The sequence below is a fragment of the Pleurodeles waltl genome, chromosome 5 (genome assembly GCF_031143425.1).
Source record: "Pleurodeles waltl isolate 20211129_DDA chromosome 5, aPleWal1.hap1.20221129, whole genome shotgun sequence".
In the NCBI taxonomy this organism is placed as follows: Eukaryota; Metazoa; Chordata; class Amphibia; order Caudata; family Salamandridae; genus Pleurodeles; species Pleurodeles waltl.
The window spans coordinates 1,697,293,669-1,697,315,509 of NC_090444.1; the positions used below are offsets into that span (position 1 = coordinate 1,697,293,669).

Genomic DNA, 21,841 nt, shown 5'->3' on the forward strand with positions numbered 1-21,841 from the left:
GGCGAAGAATGTGAAGATCGTTAGTACAGAAGCTGTGAAAACCATGCTAGTCCCTGCTTGCGATAAAAGTAGGCATTGGATCTAGTCTAAGAAATTGCAGCCTACAACATATAGACCTCTTTTTTGTGCCTATGTGGGCAAAAGCAACATTACTTTTACCACTACTATATATCTTTTGTCAACACTGAGGCACTAGCTTAAGGTCAGAAACACATTTTGGGATTTTGTCCTCCAGCTTGATACAGTGCCTCTGGGAAAAAAATGATACATCTGTGCCTCATGGGTATAATACCTTGCTTTTGATTTATTCACCAAAGAATGACAGCTAAGATTAAGGGTCCAATAGTATTAATATTAAACTGTGTTTTATACAGCTCTTCAGATCTTAAGTTTCACCTCTATGTCCTGTAGAGAACATGTTTTTTCTTCTATCCGGGCTTACTGTATCAACTTAACCGGCCTTGGAAGTGTAGAATTAAGAGCAGGCATAGATTCTGGCAGACTGGTACTGCTTACTACAACTGCATTATATCCTCTTGCACTTACAATACGGTAGGTGGGATATATGCTTAATTTGTGATCGAGTACCCATCTGCCAAACTCTAAATTGGGTCCATCGTCTTGCTGGAATTCGAACTCCTGCAGCATCAGTGATTATTGGAACATCTAGTTCGTTGCACTGTCTTGCTTTTTCATTCTGTATTTTCTGTGTTTTTGGGTAAAATGTTTTGTATACCTGGTAGAAGTTAAGCAGTATAATGACAACAAATCCTGTTAACTTAGGTGAATGTTCTTGCAAGTTCATTTTTTCCCCCCGTGATTTATGCACAAAGTTGGAAAGTAAAGCAATTCTTGGATTGCGAGCTGCAAGCAATAAGGTGCATTGCTCTCCATAACTGTTGGAAAATGGCCCTCTCTAAAGGGTCACTCAAAACTTTTTGCCTTCCTCTTTTTCGGATGTCATTTTTGTTGGCTTTAGGACTCTGGGCACTTTACCACTGCCAACCAGTGCCAAAGTACACTTTATTCCCTCTTCCACAAGGCCTTCTCCCGTCAAAGGCAATAGATCACACTGTTGGGAAAGCAGTAGTCCAAACAAATTAGTGGTCGCTAGGTTTGGTCCAGTGGCGCCCCCATTAACAAACTCATTTCCACCCTGTAAGAAGTAGTGAGTGCACCGAGCACTTGACTTCTGCTCGGGAAAGGAGATGTAAATAAATACTCCCTGCTGTTGATGGAGAAGAAACCCTTCTTTGCTTGCCGGAGAAAAACTGAGTGAGGTATTCACACTTCTGTCCCAACTCTCTATATTAAAAAAAAATGCAAAAGGCTTGTGATGAGCAGTCTCTTAAACATACCACCAAGGACACTGTGGCATTAGTCTGCTGTGCAGATTTTGCATTGGCTGCTGTGGAACATGATTCCTGATGATATTATCTCTGGAGTTCGTATGAGTTTAAATTAGAGGGAACCTCCTCACTAGTTGCAGTAGTATTACTAGTACTGGGAAATCTTGTGGCGCTGAGTTAGTTATGGGGAGACGCTCTAGACTTTTTTTTTTTTCCCCAAGTCCACTGCTCGCTGACCACATTCTAGAAGAAACAGAGAATTTTCTAAAAACGTCCTATGCCTGAAATAATTGTTTCTTGTTCATCGCGGTGCATGACAAAGGAACTACAGTTGCATGTTTTTGAAGATCAAAGAGAATCTAGAATATCATTGTGAAAAGCATAGACTATGTGTGTGTGGTGCGTGAACGGTCTTATGATGATCAGAGATTTTTGTTTCATGCGAAATTTGGCATTGAACCAGATTTGATATTTCCCTCCCAGATACATCCCACAGCTCCTCCTGCTTACTTGGATCCATCAATAAAACATTGTCTTTGAAAAATGTCCTTGTGTAATGCAAAAAATCTTGGAGGAGATGTAGGCTATTGGAAGCCTATTTGCTTTGCTCAAAGCTTTGTACACCAGATGGTTTAATCTCATTCGATAGTCTGACTTCGTGTAGCGAAGGTCCTGAAATGCGCTCAGGCTTTTAATGCAGGATTGAAATTTGCTTCAGAAATATAATTCTGACCGCTTGCCTTTAGATGGTCTCGGTCTAAAGAGAAAGCCAAGTTTCGTGCCAGCATTAAACCCCTAATCTGTTTTCGTTATATTTGTGAACCAGTCCTTGTAAAACTAGAACTTTTTTACTTCTTTATCTGTATAATAATTTGTATTGTGGTTTCATTGCTTTATACACCACCGTAGACCTTTTTTCTGGAGAATACCTTGCCATTATGAAATGTTTGTTTTGTGATTCCTTCTGTTTATGCAGCAGTGGAGCTGTCACATCTCATGTCAAGACTGTGAGCTCTTTTCTGCATAGCCTGCCATTTGGATCACAGTGGATTTTTGTGGTTTCCAGGCCCCTGCGAATATGAAGCAATGTTAGAGGATGCTTGGAAAACTAATCTTTGCTTTTGCAGTCACTGTGCCTGGAAGACTTGCTCTGCTTGTAAAGGAGATGCAAGTTGGCGTGTACAGGATACCTCTATATGTTTTCAGATACATATACACACACACACACACACACACGTACGTGTGTGTGTGCGTGTGTGTGTGTATATATATGTGTATGTGTGTGTGTGTATATATATATATATATATTTTTTTTTTTTTAAACTAAGGTTATAGGGACGTTACAGTTAGAAAAAAGAATAAATAAAAACAGTCACTTTAAAAAAAAAAAAATTACAGGGATGTTATAGGTAGGTTCAGAATTTACTCGCACAAAACCACAAAAATACAGCAGTTATCGTTAGTTATTGCAAGTAACTATAACTCGCACGCTATGGTAACTATAACTCGCGCCCTGTCATGCACAGTTTTTTTTTCTTCAATAATTTGGCTGCTAACGTTTCATTGGTATTTTTATTGACGTTATAAAAGGTGTTATGAGTACTGTAACATTTGGGATAATTAGCAGTGCATGGCAAGGGCACGAGACATAGTTACCTTAGGCGTGAGTTCTAGTTACTCGAAATAACTCTAACTATAAATGCTGTGTTTTTGTGTGAATACATTCAGAACCTAACTATAACATCCCTGTAACCTTTGTTTTTTTCCAGTGAATTTCTATGTTTTAAAAAAAACATAAAGTAATTTAAGTTATTGTACGTTAATCCAGGCACCGCCACGCACAGCCAAAGGCTGTGCACTCTGGGGATTGGCCGCACTCCAGGCCCTGCGGCCAACCCCCTCTAACCACCCAATCCTGTGGCCAACACCCTACCACATACCATTATGGAGGGGTGGGGGGAGGAGAGAGAGATTTTTTTTAGGATTTGATGAATGATCTACGTTGAATGCAATATTTCTAGAAAAATATAATGTATTTGACAAGTAAAAAGAGTAAGTTCACCTTTTGGTATGTACTTTAAATATTTAAAGTTGAAAAGAAATTAAACAAAGGAAATGACCTCTGACACATCTAGATTGGAAGCCATAGTGGGATGGAAGAGAAAGAGAAAGTTGGAGAACCGCAGGGGGAGCCTCAAGGCCCCGCGGTCCTAGCCGGCTCCCCACGTTCTGTGGGAGCCGGAATTGCTCCCGCAAACATGGATCTGCTTTAAATAGCAGCTCTCTACTTGCATAAGCAATCTTGTCATCTCTTTCCCTGCATGCATATTTGCTTGCAGGTAAACAGATGAAAACTCCACTTTCTGCAAGCAGAAGCCGAGTTAGGTTTGCTTTTGCTTGGTGGGAGCAAAAGCAAACGGCTACCTCCGAAGGGTGGGTACCTCAGGAGGTAGCAGGAGCAGGCCCTAGGGGTTGGAGGTCCCAAGGCCATCAATGGCTTCAGGAGGGGGGCTGCGCAGCCTCTCCGCATATTTAGAATTCAATTCTGGGGAGGTGATGGTGCTTGGGCCTGGGGGCCCGTGACGGACCTCTGCTTTACTTTAGGCCCCAGGGAGGTAGCAGTTCCTGGGGTAAGTGTCCCCTGCATATTTTTGTTAACCCCAGGAGAAGGTATACCCCAGGGATATCATAAGTCCCAGTACGGGGGCCTCAGTGTGCCGCCTCCTTTTTTTCAGCCCCCAATGCCTCTGGCAAAGCAAAGGAAAAGCGTGGGAGACCACAGTTTTTAATTTTTTGTTATTTATTTATTTTTTTAATCTCAGAAAAATCCACTGATCCATCTGCTAATTTTTTTTTTTTTTTTCCCCTGAGATGGATATATATAGATATATAGATATATATATATATATTTTTTTTTTACCCAAAAATGTTTTTTTTAGCTCTGAAACTAAGCCTAGGGGCTCATTGTGTCCCTAACCTGGCCACCTCTTCTTTTTTTATCTTCTTGTTTTTGTGCGACTCGGCTGAAGCAGAGTCCCACAATAGCTGCCAACACTACCTTGTAGAAGTGTTGGCAGCCAATTAGATACCAGTCTAGGGATAGTTGGATCCGCGTCCCTAGATATCTATATTTTTTTTACCACTAATATCTCAAACTACTGAACCAATTTACACCAAATCACAGAAAGCAGGATCTAGCTTGCTGGCTAATGTGGTGTAATCCCGTTCAGTGGTCTGGGCTGTAGATGTGTCTAAAGACATAGGAAAAGGCGCTTTGGGAAACCCTCTTTTTCTCTACCCCCACTTGACGGATTCCCCCCGAAACTTTAACTCCGGTTACTATAACTGTTGAATTTCTATGGTTGTTTTATGTGTGTAAAATCTGGACCTAACAGTTTTTTCAGTGAATTGCTATGTTTTTTTTGTTGTTGTTTTTTTAAAATTCTATTTCTAGTTTTATTTCCTGTGATGATCTTCTTTTTTTTTTTTTTAAACTGTACTACAGTTTGACCCACAAGTTCAATTTACTAAGGCGCATTTTCACAAGTTTATAAATATATTATATTCACACATTCATTCTTATTATATATTTTAAACCTAAAAATTAAGGTAATTTATGTAGTCTTTCTATAAATATAATAATGCACTAAGTCTTTATTTTTGTTTTAAGTTCATTTTTTGGATCCGCCGGTCCGTTGCAACTCCTCAGACAAATAAGGGGTCTGCCAGTTATAGTGTGGGATGATTTGTGGTAGGTGCAAGGATCCGTTCCCAACCAAAAGCACTCATTAAATAATAAAACAACAACCAATTAATAAAGAGTATGCTATGGCAATTTCTATTACTGCCTGTGTGTGGTTGCATGAGTAGCTATGTGAGTGACTGTGTGGGTATGTGTGTGTGTGTGTGTGACTGAACGGGTGTGAGAATGGGTGGTGTGTAAGTGGTTGTGTGAGTGGGTGTGTTTGTGGCTGTGTGGGTCGGCTGCAGAGCACACAAGGTGGTTGTGCTGAATGCTGCAGTGGATCAGCAGATCCTCACACGCAAAAAAAAGGCTTTTTGGACACTTTCTTGCTCATGAGGGGTCCCCCACAGACCCATCCATCTTCTCTTTTTTTTCTCAGCCCCCGCTCAACGGTACACACTGTATCTTTGAAGACAGTAGCTGAAGTGACTGGCAAACTAGTTTTGAACATTCAACAAAGATGTGATGGCAGGCATTTTAGGACCCTGGGACTCAGTCCCCTGTCCTGAAAATAAATGTAAAAAAGGTATTGGGGGGGGGGGGGGGGGGGTGGTTGTAGTTCAGTGACTGTGTCCTGGGGATCCCATCCCCAGGGACACCTTTCTTGCTGGTTGTGACGAATTCTGAGCTCCCACCTGGCTGTAGTAGGAAACTCCTGCAATGTGGAAGTGCAAATGTTTTTCCCTGACCACACACTCATTAGCAGGGAAACCTAGAATTGCTGCCTCCCAGCGGGAGCCGAAAGAAAAGCTGCTCCCTCCGGCTGGTAACTATAACTTGTGCTTTCACCATACACTGCTAATTACCTCACAGATTACATCACTCATGACATGTTCTATGACATCATTGATAACAATACTGCAACATCTGAAATAGCATCATTGATAATACTATGCATGCCAGGGGGTGCGAGTTATAGTTACTTTACAGTAGGTTATAGCAGCAGAGATTTTGGGTTTCTGAGGCCAGGAGGCACACAGGACCTCTGGAAGGTCACCCCATTGAGGTGTTGCAGGTATGAAGATGCAGATATTTCAGAATGTCTAGCCATCTGCCCTTTACTAAGTTACTTACCCAATGTGTGGATAACCTACACGATTCTCAGTGCTAAACTGGGATTTACTTACACTTCTACAGCTCTAGAGTGCAAGCTGTTATTCTGATTACTCTGTTTAGATCCACCTGGGTGCTCAATGGCATATAAAGGCACTCTCCCAAAGATCCATTTTGTCTTTGGCCAGACTTCTGTCTCCATATCATGGAAATGTGATGCTGCCTCGAATATTAACTGACTTGATGATTGCACCTTATCTTAAAGTTCAAGTGTGTAAAGCACAGTCATCACTTACCTCCTGCAAATTAATGTTGGCCAAAATGATGAGCAGTTGCTTTCTGGTCAGTAGTGTTCAGTACGAAAATATCCATTGAAGCAAAGGCTAAAGTTTAACTGCAAGTTCCATTCACCTTCTAAATCTGCCCATGTCAGGTGCATGAGAAAGGCTTGTTCTGCTTCAGGATCAGACACTAGACACCTATCCCTACTATCCCAAATATTCTCCTCCGACACCTTTTCAGTGCCTCTTCAGAGGGTAATAGTCTGTGCTGTTCCTGGCACCCCACAAACACACCTGCTGCGTGTGTTCCGACAGAGATGGAGATAATAAACAGAGAGAAATGGAAGAAGATTCACCCTCCATATCAGCATCGTTTAAGCTCTAGACGATTGTGGATGTAAGAAGTTTGTGTTGTACTGGTGTGCCTTAAGTGTTTTTAAGGACAAATACTCTTGTAATTACAGCTATAAAATAAGCATAGGTCCCGATTACAACCTTTGTGCTTATTCAGTTTCAGGTGCAGCCTCCAAAGTTGGCTTTAAATGTGCAAAATTCTCCCTACCTCCTTTGGTTTACACATAAGGTTTTGGGTGTTAAAAGCATCTTCAAGAACCTTCAAGACAAATATTGTGAATGTTTATTTATGTACTCTGAAACATGCTCAGATGCTCCTGTTTCCACACCCCTTAAAAAAGAAATTAGCATCCGAGTGTGCACAAATTGGAATTTTGTTTTCTGTGCTGAAAAGGTTCCCACAGTTGTACATGTTAAAAATGTGTGTTAACAGCCCAGGGCAGGTAATTTGAATGTAGGCAAAAAGCACCTGTGCAGATAGCTCATGTGCATGTACTTCCTGTGTTGGGAGTTTGCACATGACATAGAATTAGCACCAAGATTGTAGTTTGCTGAAGTAGGGGGATTTGTTTAAATCCTTGTAACTAGCATATGTTGTTTGTGGGACACTCCTGTTATCTGGAGCAGACAAGGGCAGAGCGTTTCCTCAGGACACGAGGGAAAGATATACTGAGAAGCCAAGGAGGGGTGACAAGGAAAAAAAAACTTTAAGCTTTACAGTAAGATCCAAAGCCTATGTGAGAGTGCTCTTCAGTAAACTATATAAACACACTACAAACATCAAATTAGAAATAAGAATACATTGAATAAAAGGGACTTGTTTTGTACTTGATATCTTCTTGGCTACTGCAGAAGAATACCTTTGTGTTGCTGAGCTAGCATCTAGCAAATGTCATTGTAGGAAGTTGGCTCTGTATGTACTATTTGAAAGTGAGGAATAGTATGCACAGAGTCCAAGGGTTACCCTTCGAGGTAAGATAGTGGCAAAAAGAGATAATTCTAATGTTCTATTTTGTGGTAGTGTGGTCGAGCAGTAGGTTTATCAAAGGAGTAGTGTTAAGCATTTGTTGTACACACACAGGCAATAAATGAGGAACACACACTCAAAGACAATTCCAGGCCAATAGGTTTTTGTATAGAAAAATATATTTTCTTAGTTTATTTTAAGAACCACAGGTTCACGATTTACATGTAATACTTCAAATGAAAGGTATTGCAGGTAGGTACTTTAGGAACTTTGAATTAGCAAAATAGCTTATTCAGTTTTCACATAAATGACATATAGCTATTTTAAAACTAGACAGTGCAATTTTCAACTGTTCCTGGGGAGAGTAAGAGTTTGTTAGTTTTTGCAGGTAAGTAAACCACCGTTTGAACCGTTGGGGGTTCAGAGCAACCCCAAAGTTACCACACCAGCAGCTCAGGGCCGGTCAGGTGCAGAGGTCAAAGTGGTGCCCAAAATGCATAGGCTTCAATGGAGAAGGGGGTGCCCCGGTTCCAGTCTGCCAACAGGTAAGTACCCGCGTCTTTGGAGGGCAGACCAGGGGGGTTTTGTAGGGCACCGGGGGGGGGACACAAGTCCACACAGAAAGTACACCCTCAGCGGCCGGGTGCAGTGTGCAAACAAGCGTCGGGTTGTCAATGGAAAGCAATGGGGGACCAAGGGGTCTCTTCAGCGATGCAGGCAAGGGGGGGGCTCCTCGGGGTAGCCACCACCTGGGCAAGGGAGAGGGCCACCTGGGGGTCGCTCCTGCACTGGAGGTCGGATCCTTCAGGTCCTGGGGGCTGCGGGTGAAGTGTCCCTACCAGGCGTCGGGTTCTTGGAAGCAGGCAGTCGCGGTCAGGGGGAGCCTCAGGATTCCCTCTGCAGGCGTCGCTGTGGGGGATCAGGAGGGTCAACTCTGGCTACTCACGGTCTCGCAGTCACCGGGGAGTCCTCCCTGAAGTGATTGTTCTCCACAAGTCGAGCCGGGGGTGTCGGGTGCAGAGTGCCAAGTCTCACGCTTCCGGCGGGAAACGCGTGTTGTTTCAAAGTTGCTTCTTTGTTGCAAAGTTGCAGTCTTTGGTGAACAGAGCCGCTGTCCTCGGGAGTTCTTGGTCCCTCTAGATGCAGGGCAGTCCTCTGAGGCTTCAGAGGTCGCTGGTCCCTGTGGAAAGCGTCGCTGGAGCAGTGTCTTTAGAAGTGGGGAGACAGGCCGGTAGAGCTGGGGCCAAAGCAGTTGGTGTTTCTGTCTTCTCTGCAGGGTTTTTCAGCTTAGCAGTCCTCTTCTTCTTAGGTTGCAGGAATCTGCGTTCCTAGGTTCTGGGGAGCCCCTAAATACTGAATTTAGGGGTGTGTTTAGGTCTGGGGGGTTAGTAGCCAATGGCTACTAGCCCTGAGGGTGGCTAATACCCTCTTTGTGCCTCCTCCCTGAGGGGAAGGGGGGCACATCCCTAATACTATTGGGGGAATCCTCCATCTGCAAGATGGAGGATTTTTTAAAGTCAGTCACCTCAGCTCAGGACACCTTAGGGGCTGTCCTGACTGGCTAGTGACTCCTCCTTGTTTTTCTCATTATCTCCTCTAGCCTTGCCGCCAAAAGTGGGGCCGTGGCCGGAGGGGGCGGGCAACTCCACTAGCTGGAGTGCCTCGGGGTGCTGTAACAAAGGGGGTGAGCCTTTGAGGCTTCAGCCAGGTGTTACAGTTCCTGCAGGGGGAGGTGTGAAGCACCTGAGGGTGTACTTTTGTTACTAGCCACAGAGTGACAAAGGCACTCTCCCCATGTGGCCAGCAACATGTCTGGTTTGTGGCAGGCTGCTAAAACTAGTCAGCCTACACGGATAGTCGGTTAAGGTTTCAGGGGGCACTTCTAAGGTGCCCTCTGGGGTGTATGTTACAATAAAATGTACACTGGCATCAGTGTGCATTTATTGTGCTGAGAAGTTTGATACCAAACTTCACAGTTTTCAGTGTAGCCATTATGGTGCTGTGGAGTTCGTGCCTGACAGACTCCCAGACCATATACTCTTATGGCTACTCCCTGCACTTACAATGTCTAAGGTTTTGCTTAGACACTGTAGGGGCATAGTGCTCATGCACTTGTGCCCTCACCTATTGTATAGTGCACCCTGCCTTAGGGCTGTAAGGCCTGCTAGAGGGGTGACTTATCTATACTTCATAGGCAGTGTGAGGTTGGCATAGCACCCTGAGGGGAGTGCCATGTAGACTTAGTCGTTTTGTCCTCACTAGCACACACAAGCTGGCAAGCAGTGTGTCTGTGCTGAGTGAGGGGTCCCCAGGGTGGCATAAGACATGCTGCAGCCCTTAGGGACCTTCCCTGGCATCAGGGCCCTTGGTACCAGGGGTACCAGTTACAAGGGACTTACCTGGATGCCAGGGTGTGCCAATTGTGGAAACAAAAGTACAGGTTAGGGAAAGAACACTGGTGCTGGGACCTGGTTAGCAGGCTTCAGCACACTTTCAAATAAAAATTTAGCATAAGCAAAGGCAAAAAGTCAGGGGGTAACCATGCCAAGGAGGCATTTCCTTACAGTCATGTACTGAGATAGTAATTTGGATCCAGAATTGTGCCTACTGTGTGTTATTGTTGTGCTGTCTCAATTGTTTTCCCTTTCTGTGTTACTCCGTGTTATACCTATTTATTTCACATGCACATCTATAAATATTCAACAGTAATTTTAATTCACTCATTGAAATTTTATGGTTCGAGAACATAATCACGAGGCAGTACTGAGGAGCCTAATGTGAGGTGTCCCATACAAAACAAATACTTTTTCACCGTAATTTGAGGAGTAAACTTCAGTTATAAAAGACATACTACCTTGCTGATACACTTCAGCTTGGATATAAGCATTTACATCAAATATATGATGCAGTGGGGCATATATTATCTGGGTTTGAGGTGAAGTTTAAAACTATGGGCATGCAATGTAATATGAAGTAGATTTGGAAAGACATCTTTTTGATATGAAGTTCCCAGGTGAAAGTGTGTGAAAATGTTGCAACAAGCCTGTGAGAGGTAGCCAAATTAGAGACGTGAATAAACAACCATTTAATTTTGAGAAGCAGTACGACCATGGTACTGCAGAAGCTGTAGGGTTGAAAGGATTTATGCAATTAAACTGAAATGTTGGAGGCTAAGATAATCTAACACCCTTTGGGAACATGTGGGGGGATAGGCTCTTCTAGAAACAGTATGACGTGCTGATGGTTGATTCAAGAACAGATGAAATGAGTGAAGTATCAAACCACAATGTATTGATAGTGTTTAATTGACTAAAATGCTACAGGTGTGATTGATAATTCCAATAATGATATGCATAAAGTAAAACATGGTGGCACATGGGCAAATACAAGAAATACATTAGCACAGTAGTGCAGCACCCTGGTGCACCACCAATCTCAGCCAGGGGCGCCACAGTCACTGCATAACTATTAATGCTGCACACATTATTCAGCTTTGTGCATGATCCATTGAATCCATCCGGCAATGGTGGGAGAAGACACCACTTTGAAAGGTTTCTGAAGGGATATCAACAACTGCCGTGCCCCAGTAGGCTTAAACCCGTATATCATGCTTTCGTAGGCTTTTAAGCATTTACCCACACACAGCTTAGGCCAATGATTCCCAATTTATTTACTTCTGTGGACCCCCACTTTATTATTACTGGAGCCCGGGGACCCCCACTGAATCATTATTTGGAATCCGGGGAGCACCCCCCCAAAAAAAACTGAGTCAATACTGAAAGCTGGGGACCTAATCTGTTCATATTACTTAATTTTCAAAGCAGTCACGAACCCCCTGAAGAGGCTTTGTGGACCCAGAGGGGTCCCCGGTCCACAGGTTGGGAACCACTGGCTTAGGCGACTTATGAAAAGCTGGGTTTGAAATTATTCAACAGTTGGATTCGGTTCAGCGGGAAATGTGAAATGTCATACTTTCCAGGGCAAACTCCCGTCATATCAAGCACCCATGATCCGATACGCTGCGACATGAGATGAGACATAAGAGCATAGCTAACTTGCCTGAAATTTGCTTACGAGAGAGAGATCGTTTTAGGGCCTGGACTTGAAAAGGTGTAAGACAATATCCACGTCCCACAAGGTTGTATACCTTGGTTCTGGAGGTAAAAAGAGATGCATCCCTCTCATCAATTAGCAGACCATCGGATGCTCTACTACCTGGTGTCCCTGGATCGGGAGTGACTCACTGAGATATCTGACCTGAAAGTATTTACTGACCTATAGGCCAACACCTGCGAAGCCAAAGACACCAGGAAATTCAGGATTTTGACAGTGTTGGACACCAAGAGATCATAGTTTTTTTTTACACACCAATTAACCCATCTTGACCATGCTGAGCTATATCGTTTAGTTGTACTGTTTCCCCATGCTGCGGCCAACATCTTTTCAGTCTCTCCTTAAAGACCTTAGATTCTCGTCTTTCCCTGTAATCCACCACGCCATTAGGGGAAGGCGGCTTTGTAGGACTAACAGATGAGGTTGCCCTAGAGGATCTTGCTGGAGATCTGGACTTTGGGATAGAGTGATTGGAAAATTCCAAGAAAGTTCCAGAAGAACTGAAAACCAAAATTGTGACCTCCCAGTTGGCGTGACCAGGACTCTACCCGCACCTGATGACGCCTCACCTGATTGGATAGCCTCATGAATATTGCAAAGGGAGGGAATGCATAACCCTTCTCCTTTGACCAGCCCTGCAAGAAGGCATCTGTCGCAGACCCCAGCAGATCTGGCTTACAACTGAAGAAACACTCCACCTGATGATTGAGGCAAAAAGGTCCACTGTGAAAGGTCCCCATAGGTTTCTGATCTGGCGGAAGACTTGTTGGTTCAGTTGCCACAAGCTCATGCCTGACCAATTCCTGGAACAGCGGTCAGCCACCTTGTTAAAGACCTCCGGAAGATATTCTGCTGTGACCGATATGTTACGTGACCGGCAAAATGTCTAAACCTCCTTGGCCAAATCCGCCAGGAACGTTGACCTGGGGGCCCCCAGGTGGTTGATATATCTGGTTGACAATATATTGTCCATCTTGAGAAGGACGCAACAGTTCACTTTCTCCTTGGTCCAATAATGGACCGCGGCGGAACCTGCCATAAATTCCATGCAGTTGATGTTGAAGTGTTGTTCCAATTCACACCATTTTCCTCTTGTGAAGGAGTCGCCACAACGGCCCCCCCCATCCTGCCTTGCTGGCGTCCATATGAGTGAACCACCACTTAATTTCCTGTTCAGAGGAATCTGTTCAGAGTACTGCAGGCCCCTGTGAAAATGAAAGGCCTTGAGTCTTTGAAGAGCCCAGTAATGCAGAGTACCAGGGAAGATCGCTTGAATGGAGGATGATAGGAGTCCTACCAACCGAGCTACCTGACGTGGAAGGGGGGGGACAAGGTGCATTTCAATTCCCTTCGGATCTTTGCGATTTTCCTGAAGGAAGCCTCGGTGTCCGGTCTGTGGACTTGATAATGAGCCCCAAGAAGGTCGTCTGTTGGGACGGGGATAGCAGTGACTTCTGTTAATTTATGACTAATTCCATGTTTTCTAGCAACTGAATTGTTGCTTGCAACTGCTCTTGCCAGAGAACAGGGCATTGGTTCAGTAAGAGAAGGTCGTTCAAGTAGACTATTAAACAGAAACCTTGAGCCCTCCAGGCCTTCATGGGCCTGAGCACCTTGATAAAAGACCATGGTTCCGATGACAGGCCGAACGGTAGGTCTCGGAACTCAAAAACTTGTCCCTCCAGAGGAACTGCAGCAACCTTCAATGGGGTGCAAAGATGGGAATAGTCAAGTACGCATCCATGAGATCGAGACAGACCATCCAGTTTCCTGGCAGATCCCACAGTAGATGGAGGCCTCCATCTTGAAATGGTGGTAAACTAATCACCCGTTGAAACACCCGGCGATTGATGATGACCTCCGTCGCATTTCTCCACCACGAAGATGTTGCTCAGAAAACCTTTGGGATGTAGAGGCAATAAGACAATGGGCCCTTTTGCGTAGCAAGTCCCCAACTTCCAGTCTGAGTGCGCCCTGGGACTCTGAGAAGAACAGAGGGTGAGGACGGAAATGCTGGACTGGGGAACCATAAAACTCGATGTGGAGCCCCTGACCGTCTGCAAGACCCAGGCGTCTGATGTTAGCCTCTCCCTGTTCTGGCTGAAAAAAGACAGCCGACCACCAACCTATTGACTGGAAGATGTATGGGTGCCAATTGATTGGCCTCTGAAGAAGCCTCAACCTCTCTGGCCTCTCCCAGAGGGAAAGAACTCCCCTTGCCTGGATTTCTCCTGCCATTGACTCTTGCAATACCTCTGGCCTCTGGCGGGGGCATGCTGGTAGAAGCAGCTGGTCGGGCGAACCCTCCCACGACTGAGCCCGACAAAAATTTGAGGGTGAAATATTTTCTCCATTGTATCCTGGGCTTTATCGAGAGAGGTAAACGTGGAGACTAACTCACCCAGCTCTTTTATGAATGGCTCCCCAAACAACCCGCCACTGGTCCTGCTTCTGTTGGGACTAAGTCACCTAATTTGGGATCCACTTTTATCAACAGGGAATGCCTCTGCTCAGTGGAGACCGCACACTTTGTATTTCCTAAGAAAATTATGGCACGCTGCACCCAGCCGGAAAGGGATTCCGATGAGATCGTGGAACTGGCGGCTTTCGCTTCCTCCGCCATGTCTAGTATTTCGGTTACAGGGCCCAACACATCAAAAGGTTTGTCCTGGCAGGACCTCCAGGACCTATCTATACCCTTTTTGGGATCACGGATGTATGTAGCCAGGAAGGTGGCCATCCTGGCAACTATTTCTGGTGTAAGGGCCGCTTTGAGTGCTAGGGAGGGGCATGCACATTCCGTTGGTGGGCGAGCCCGCACTTCTTTGTCATGGGGCTTTGCTGATGTCTTCAGCCACATACTTGGAGCCTTTAGGAGCAGGAGACAACTCTGCCGACCAAAGGTGCATAAGGTTGTTTGGATCCAGCAAGTCCGAAGTGTTCTCTTGATCATTATAGGAGGGGCCAGGAGTGGACTTTGGGGAAGGGCGCCAAGGGCTAAAGGGGCCTTCCCCATCCGTAGAGTCTCCACTTGGATGGGCGTTGGGTACTTTGGGCAGGTAAGTTAAAGGGAACCCCCTGGACTGTGGTTTGTCCACCGAGATTTCCAGAGGAACTGGGCAGGTGTAAGCGATTTGGAAAAAGTGCAGTTTGAAGGGCGTGATTTCCGAGGCCATGGCCTGTTGGATAGAGGAATCCACTGCCTCACAAAATTCCTCATCTAGAGATAAAAATGGAGATGGACTCCTCTTCAGTATATTATTCTGCCATTGAGAGTGCAGTCCCGGGAGCTGCGTATGAATAAGCTCTAAAGTGCTGCTATTGTGGCACTGGGCGCACTAGATAATGCGCAATGGATGCTTTCCTTGGGGCCGCCAGTCCACCCTACAACTGTGAAGAGTTAATTCTGTGTGCGCCTTGGCTGGGCCCCGAAGCTGCAATGCAGGCACAGCGGGAACACGCCAGATCAGTCACCCCCAGGAGAGGAATACAGTCCCGTATGTAGACGGGCGTCACACTGCTTCAGTATTTATACACTACAGACCCTCATTGGGGCATTTTGGCCTCACCTCCAGGTGTCCTGGGAAGAAGGAGGCATGGGGCTCTGCACGTCTGACGGCCGCCAGAAGAAAGATGGAGCACGTCTGGAACCGGCACAAAGCTCGTCTCTAGTGGACACCCATCCTCTAGAGGGCTGCCTCTGTATCCGCACTTGAGCGGCCCCGGGATCAACAGTATGACTGCTAGCCACGAAAGGTGCGCTGAGCTGCATTCCCACAGCGACTAACAGGCAAAGTACAATCATAATCCGAAAGATCAAAGTACACAATTCGAACAATGAGCATATGAAGAGACTGTACATATCTGCCTGCTGGAGCGTGAAAGAAAGAGGGGGATTCAGGAGGAATGGAGCATTATAATGGAGTGGACAGTCTATGATTGGTTCTTTTTTTTTGGTTGTGTCCTGTGGTGTGATGGGAAAGGTATTTTGGTGATGTTTTCATGTTGAAGTCGGCTGGAGTTCATTAAACGATGGCAAGCGATAGCATAATCGCCGGCTGCGGTCCTGAGACAGAATTCCTATCACCCCATGTCCAGAGCATTTTGTTTGGGTACAAGGGCAAGTTTTCATGATTATTTTGTCCACTGGACAAGTTGCCCAAAACCTCTACTCTCCCGCAGCACAGGTCCTTTAACTGTGGGTTTACAGAATCAATCTGTGAGAAAGCATGATATGTTGCCAAGGCAGTATTTGTAACTATATTTGTATCCTCTGATATCTATGTATTATTTATTAATTCACAATCCTTTACTATTTTGACAAGCCCTCTAGGGAAATAGAATGAGCACAGCTTGTGTTACTGACAGTGGTTCCAACGTAAAGTGTGTACACGTAATCACAATTTAACAGTTTGAAGCTAAATATAATGCTTCTCTCATTTATATGCAAATACATGAATGCGCATAGAAGCAAAACCGGTGATTGTTTTCTTTCAAAAGAGACTGTACACAAAAACTTTCACTTGAAAAAAAACATTTTGGTAAACTATTGTGTAACTTTAAATACTTTTTCACCCAGGCATCATTTAATAAAACATATTTGATGCATGCCAATATGTACTACTTATAATAATGGAGAAACAGGTATAAAAACTTTATGGGCAACATGAAATTTAATTGGTGCCCGCTATCTTAAACAAAAGTGCATCCCTATGTATATATCCCTGCACTGATGCATCTTTACAACTCTCAGGAATTCACAAGGCATCGGTTAAAATCTCTTGCAACACAAGTCAACAAAAAAAGGAAAGGAATCCCAGAAGGAATCTTTGGCACACTCCTGACATACCACAGACAGACTGAGAGAGGGTAGAAATTACAGAAGACTATCTTCAATCAATCGATAGTTTATTCGGTCCAGGTTTGGACCATTTGAGAAATTAAAAAATAATCATACATACAGAAGGATAAAAACCATAGACCATCAGGTAAAAAGAGACATTAGCAATTAGTACACTGCTTATATAAAAAAAGGGTTCATAAAACTACATAAAAAGTTTCATAAATAATTAAGACAAGACTCTTAAAATAGTGTCTGAATCTTGCCCTATACAAGAAGCTAAATGCTAAAATAATACGAATCAATTGTTAAAAACATATAAACTATTCTAAGACGGATTTGTACATAAGATAAGACATAGAAACTACATACAATAGGTCCTGTTTACAAAAGTTAGAAGTCAATCAGTGGAAAATGAAGCCCTAAGTTAGTCAGTTCTCTTAAATAAGTTGATCAGATAAATTGCATCTTGCCATTTATAAAATTATATGCGCCAAGGGGCTTATGAGTCGCTTCAATTGGGGTAACCCACTAGACAACCTGCTCGGAGATACAGTCTTATGTCCTTGATAGATCGCACTAATCTAGACTATCTTCAATGCTTGCTGCAGGAGATTAAAGTGGTCACGATCAGAGCTGATTTTATGTTGTGCTTTAAAGAATTAAAAGGAGAGCTGGGTTATTTAGGAAAAAGGGGGATGATCTTTAGAAGATAGTGGAAGAATGCTCTAAGGCACACCACCATGTGTGCTGTTCAAACACTACAAGAGCAGGACATGAAGCTACACTTCAAACATCAAGATATCAAATGTGTTACAAAGAAACAGCTTACATATTCAGAGTATTGTGGACTGTGTGGAGGGTCAAGATATCCAAAGATACAGCAATCAACTGTTGTACTAAATCAGGGTCAGACCAGATGACGTACTGATAAAATCAGACTGAACCCATTGAGTAGAAGCTAGAGGCCGTGGCAATAACATGCTTCCAAATGTACTCTCACAAGCCCACTTTGAAGAAAAAGAAGAAATAATAGCGTTGGCATGTGAAAAAGGGATTTCTAATGTTTCAGGGCTACATTATCTTTCACTTTTGTGACATCTGGCAATTTCTACCCTGAAAACAAGGTAATGGACTTTCTCCACGCATCTAATACCAATGTGGTCATCCCTTCTGTCTAATCTTTGCCTGTCAAGAGAAAAGGTGGATCAAAACACTTCAAAGTACAAAAGACATATTGGGCCTTGTACATGAGACAAATGCTGAATTAGGTCTTGGCAATAGTGATCTAGGGTTTGGGAGTTTGGAATGGAATAGAGTGGGACCACTCGGGAGGCAGAAAAAGCCATCATCTGAAGACTTGATGGCTACCCAGGCAGCTTGGTGCAGGACTTAGGAATTGTGGCTGAATGCAAGATAAACCAGGGTGATTTGGGGAGGGAGGGGGAGTGGCGGGGGGGATTCTCACATGAGCTGTGAACCTTTTGTCACCTTGCCTCTAAAATAAACCAGATTCAATGTTTGAGGAAGGAAGGATCGAGAGTTTGGTAGGTGTGGTCTTACTATTTTTTGAATTACTGATCCCAAGAGGGAGAGGATGTCCTGTGGCAAGTCCTTGGCCCCATTTTCTTGTGTGTTGTTTCCTTCGTTGTTATTGTTCTTTGGGGTTTGGAGAATAGCTCGGCAACCAGGAGGCTTCTAGTGAGACACTGACATTCAGCCCACATATGACTAGATATGAGATACAGAGAGGAAATCCAGTAGCCCTACTTTAACTTCCAAATGCTGAACGAGTAGCTCAATGGCTATAGGGTTGAATGCACCCGTAAGTTTAATGTAGCAGTGAAACACTTGGCACCTCTGACTATGTTAAGAGATTCAAAGTGTGACAGATGGTTTCCAAGGTAGGTTTTCGTCTCAAATGCTAGTAAGAAAGGCAGAGTAGTAATCATCTTGGCTCTGTGGGTTTCTTACAAAGTGAGGAAAGTTGTTCCAGGTGATGTGAGCTGGTTACTGATCTTGTTTTCTATAGACAGTCATGTACAGTATACCCAATACGTTTGCCCCCAACTGTAACCAAGAGATAGTCCTAAAAACCTCAACAGCTGATGTTGTAAACATTGCTGAAGGATAAATAATTATTGAGGGAGATTTGGATCAAGTGATGGCTGGCCTATGGGATAGGTTTACCCTTGCAGGCTCCATGATAGACGAGGCACTGAAATGGCTGCCTAACTTTGAGTTATTAGATCTGTGATGCAAATACATTGGTCTGCACATTTTTCAGTGCACACAAGATGTACACCAGATTACCCCTTCATATAAGTTTCTCCCTCCCCCAGAACAAATCATTCAGATATTGGCTGCATTTGTCTTTCAGATTGTGCCCTAATTTACCCACTTGTTGCTGCCCCACATGCCTTCATGTCAACAGGAAATATCCTTTGCAGGGTGAAACTTGTGGAACATACAGTAAGCTGTATAAAGCATACATATGAGATAATAACTCTGGTGATATGAGCAAAGGCATATTGTGGGGAGCTAAGAAAGCAGCACTCCGAGGATGTCTGATTTCTGCATCCTTTGAGCTAAACGGGATTAGACTAAATGCACGTCAAAGACTGGTGTCTCCATTAAAAAAAAATGGAAGAGGTCAAAAAGAGAAGATTCTCTACAAAATAATTTGTAAACTCACATTGGCTGGGGTTCAGTTGAGAGAATTAGGATACTGATAAAGCTGAATACAGCTTGTTTAGGATTAAGCACTCCTACAATAGTGGGATAGTATTAAAGAACACCTGCTGGCTTGTATATTGAGAACTAAAGTAGCACGGGCTAGAGTCATTAGAGTGAAAGATTTGTGTAGTGCAATGCATCATGACAATGCTGCCACCATAGTGCTTTTTATGGTGGACTCTGCCAAACAGACTATTTCTCCCCCAATTTAGTTATTCTGTTGCCTGTACAAATGAGGTGGAGCAGCCGTTTACAGTGGAGGAAATGAATGGAGGAATAGCAAAGAAACACAGGGATATCTCCCAGCCGGGATGGCTTCAAAGCATATTCTGCAGAATTATGTATAGGACTGTTGCATCCATCCTGGAGAGGGTAATTCCTTTGTTAACTGTGATGGTTACTGTGCTTTCTAAAGTAGCAAAGGCCTATATGGTTCTTGCAGGCGTTTGCATTTACTTAATGTTGATGCAAACATTAATATAGCCATTCTTGTGGTCGGATTGAGCTACCTTTCGCCTGCTCAGATATTCCCAGACCAATCTGGATTCATACCTGGAAGGAACTGTGGGGACAACACAAAAAAAATCTTTCATATAATTGATAACATACTTAGGACGTGAAAGAATACCATGAAATATATGCTTGATGCTGGATAGGTGTTCAAGTGTGCTAGCATTTCCTTGATCTGACACCCCCAACCCCCGGGCAAGTCTCCCATCTTTGTCCGGCAAACAACTTAGAACCCACCTAGAAATCCTGTGTTTTTTTTATTTTTATTTTTTATATATATATATATTTTTTTTTTTATCCTCCCCTGCTCAGGCAAAAATTAGTTGTGTTGGGAAAGTTAATACGTTGGTCTATTGGTACTGGCACTGAGAAGGCTTGGGAAAGATAAATACTTATGCAGCGACACCAGTTGTTCTGCTGCCAATATCCAAACCATATTAGACCCCTCTTATGCCAGTCCTGTATACCTTTTTAAATCTCTTAGGACAGTGAACAGTTAGCACGAAAGAGCTGCTCTATATGGAATATAATAAAGACTCTAAAATAGGTTAGAGTCCTTGATCTCATTACAGTGGTGTCAAGCAACTATGATCACAAGTTTTCACTTTGGTCTGCTAATACATTGTTTGTGTAAATGTTAAATGCAGATGTAAAAAATATGAAAAATTTAGTAAAGTTATTTTATTTAAAAAAAAAAAAAAAAAAAAACTGTAGATTTTCATTGGATAGGTTGATTTATTGCCCCATAGGGTATGTTGAGGATGGGGGTATCTCTGTCACACATTTCGCAAGAGTCACAGTGGATGAATGCACCTAGAACCATCCAGGGATCATCTATAGGTTTCCAAGGAAAGAATCTATGTAAGTTTGTATAAAAATTACAATGAAACACTGATGAATTCCGCTACTAATGTTAGGGATTCGATTTGGTCCTTGTAAAGGCTAATTTGCCTGTATTGGTAAACCTCTGGTCTTAAGATGTAGACCAGCGTTCTGGGGCAATGCAAATGCTCCCTGCACCCATTAAGTATAATTGTGCTTCTAATCTTATCAGGGTAGCCAATAACGAAGCTAAACCATGGAGTATAATCTAGATACTTTTATTCTACCTGATCCCTACACTATAAAGAGCTCCCTGAGACAGGTTGATGCCACCTAGATGTATTATCATTCTGGCTGAGGGACTCGTTGATGGAGCATGCCGCCAATAAACCGTAGGTGTGAGTTCCTTTTAAAACCTAAGAGGGTCTTCCCTCAGTAGGGGTTTGTGGTCTGTGTAGGGGCACTCCTCACCATCCCAATGGATCAGGGTACCTTATCTCGTTTTGAAAAATGTATTTATCAATTGGGAGGTGAGGCCCCCTTCTAATGTCTGTCTCTTTTTTTTTTTTTTTTTTTTCCCCTTTTTTGCTCAAATTCCCAAATTATACGGCAACTGTGTGTGTGTGTGTATATATATATGTATATGTATATATATATATATATATATATATATATATATATATATTTTTTTTTTACAGAATCTATCCTAACTAAATACATGCTACCCAACGATCAGGTGTACTATAAAAAGCCTCTGCTACAGTAAGGCTGTTAACTGCCCCATCAAATGTTTGCGTTGGCAGTGTAACTTTTTCACCAAACGGTAAGTAAAGGTGAAGACATCCCTGTTGTTAGTGATACTAATGTAATAGACTAAATTGGGATATTGCTGCCAAGAGTACAGAAAAAGATTGAGGACTTGGGAAAAGTCTGAGTGAGTATAAATCAACAGACATTAATATATCTTATTCTGAAATGCTGTGTCCAACTGAAACAAATACATTTTGCTTTTAATCATTTGGAACATATCACACTGTTCATCCAGTAAAATGGGTTCTGCTGTAGCAGTTT

At 43.4% G+C, this 21,841-nt stretch overlaps 1 protein-coding gene across 3 annotated transcripts in view; it reads left to right on the forward strand.

The window, feature by feature from the left end:
- GCFC2 (GC-rich sequence DNA-binding factor 2) overlaps positions 1-21,841 on the forward strand; it is a 236,024-nt gene that overhangs the window by 32,327 nt on the left and 181,856 nt on the right. The window lies entirely within an intron of this gene.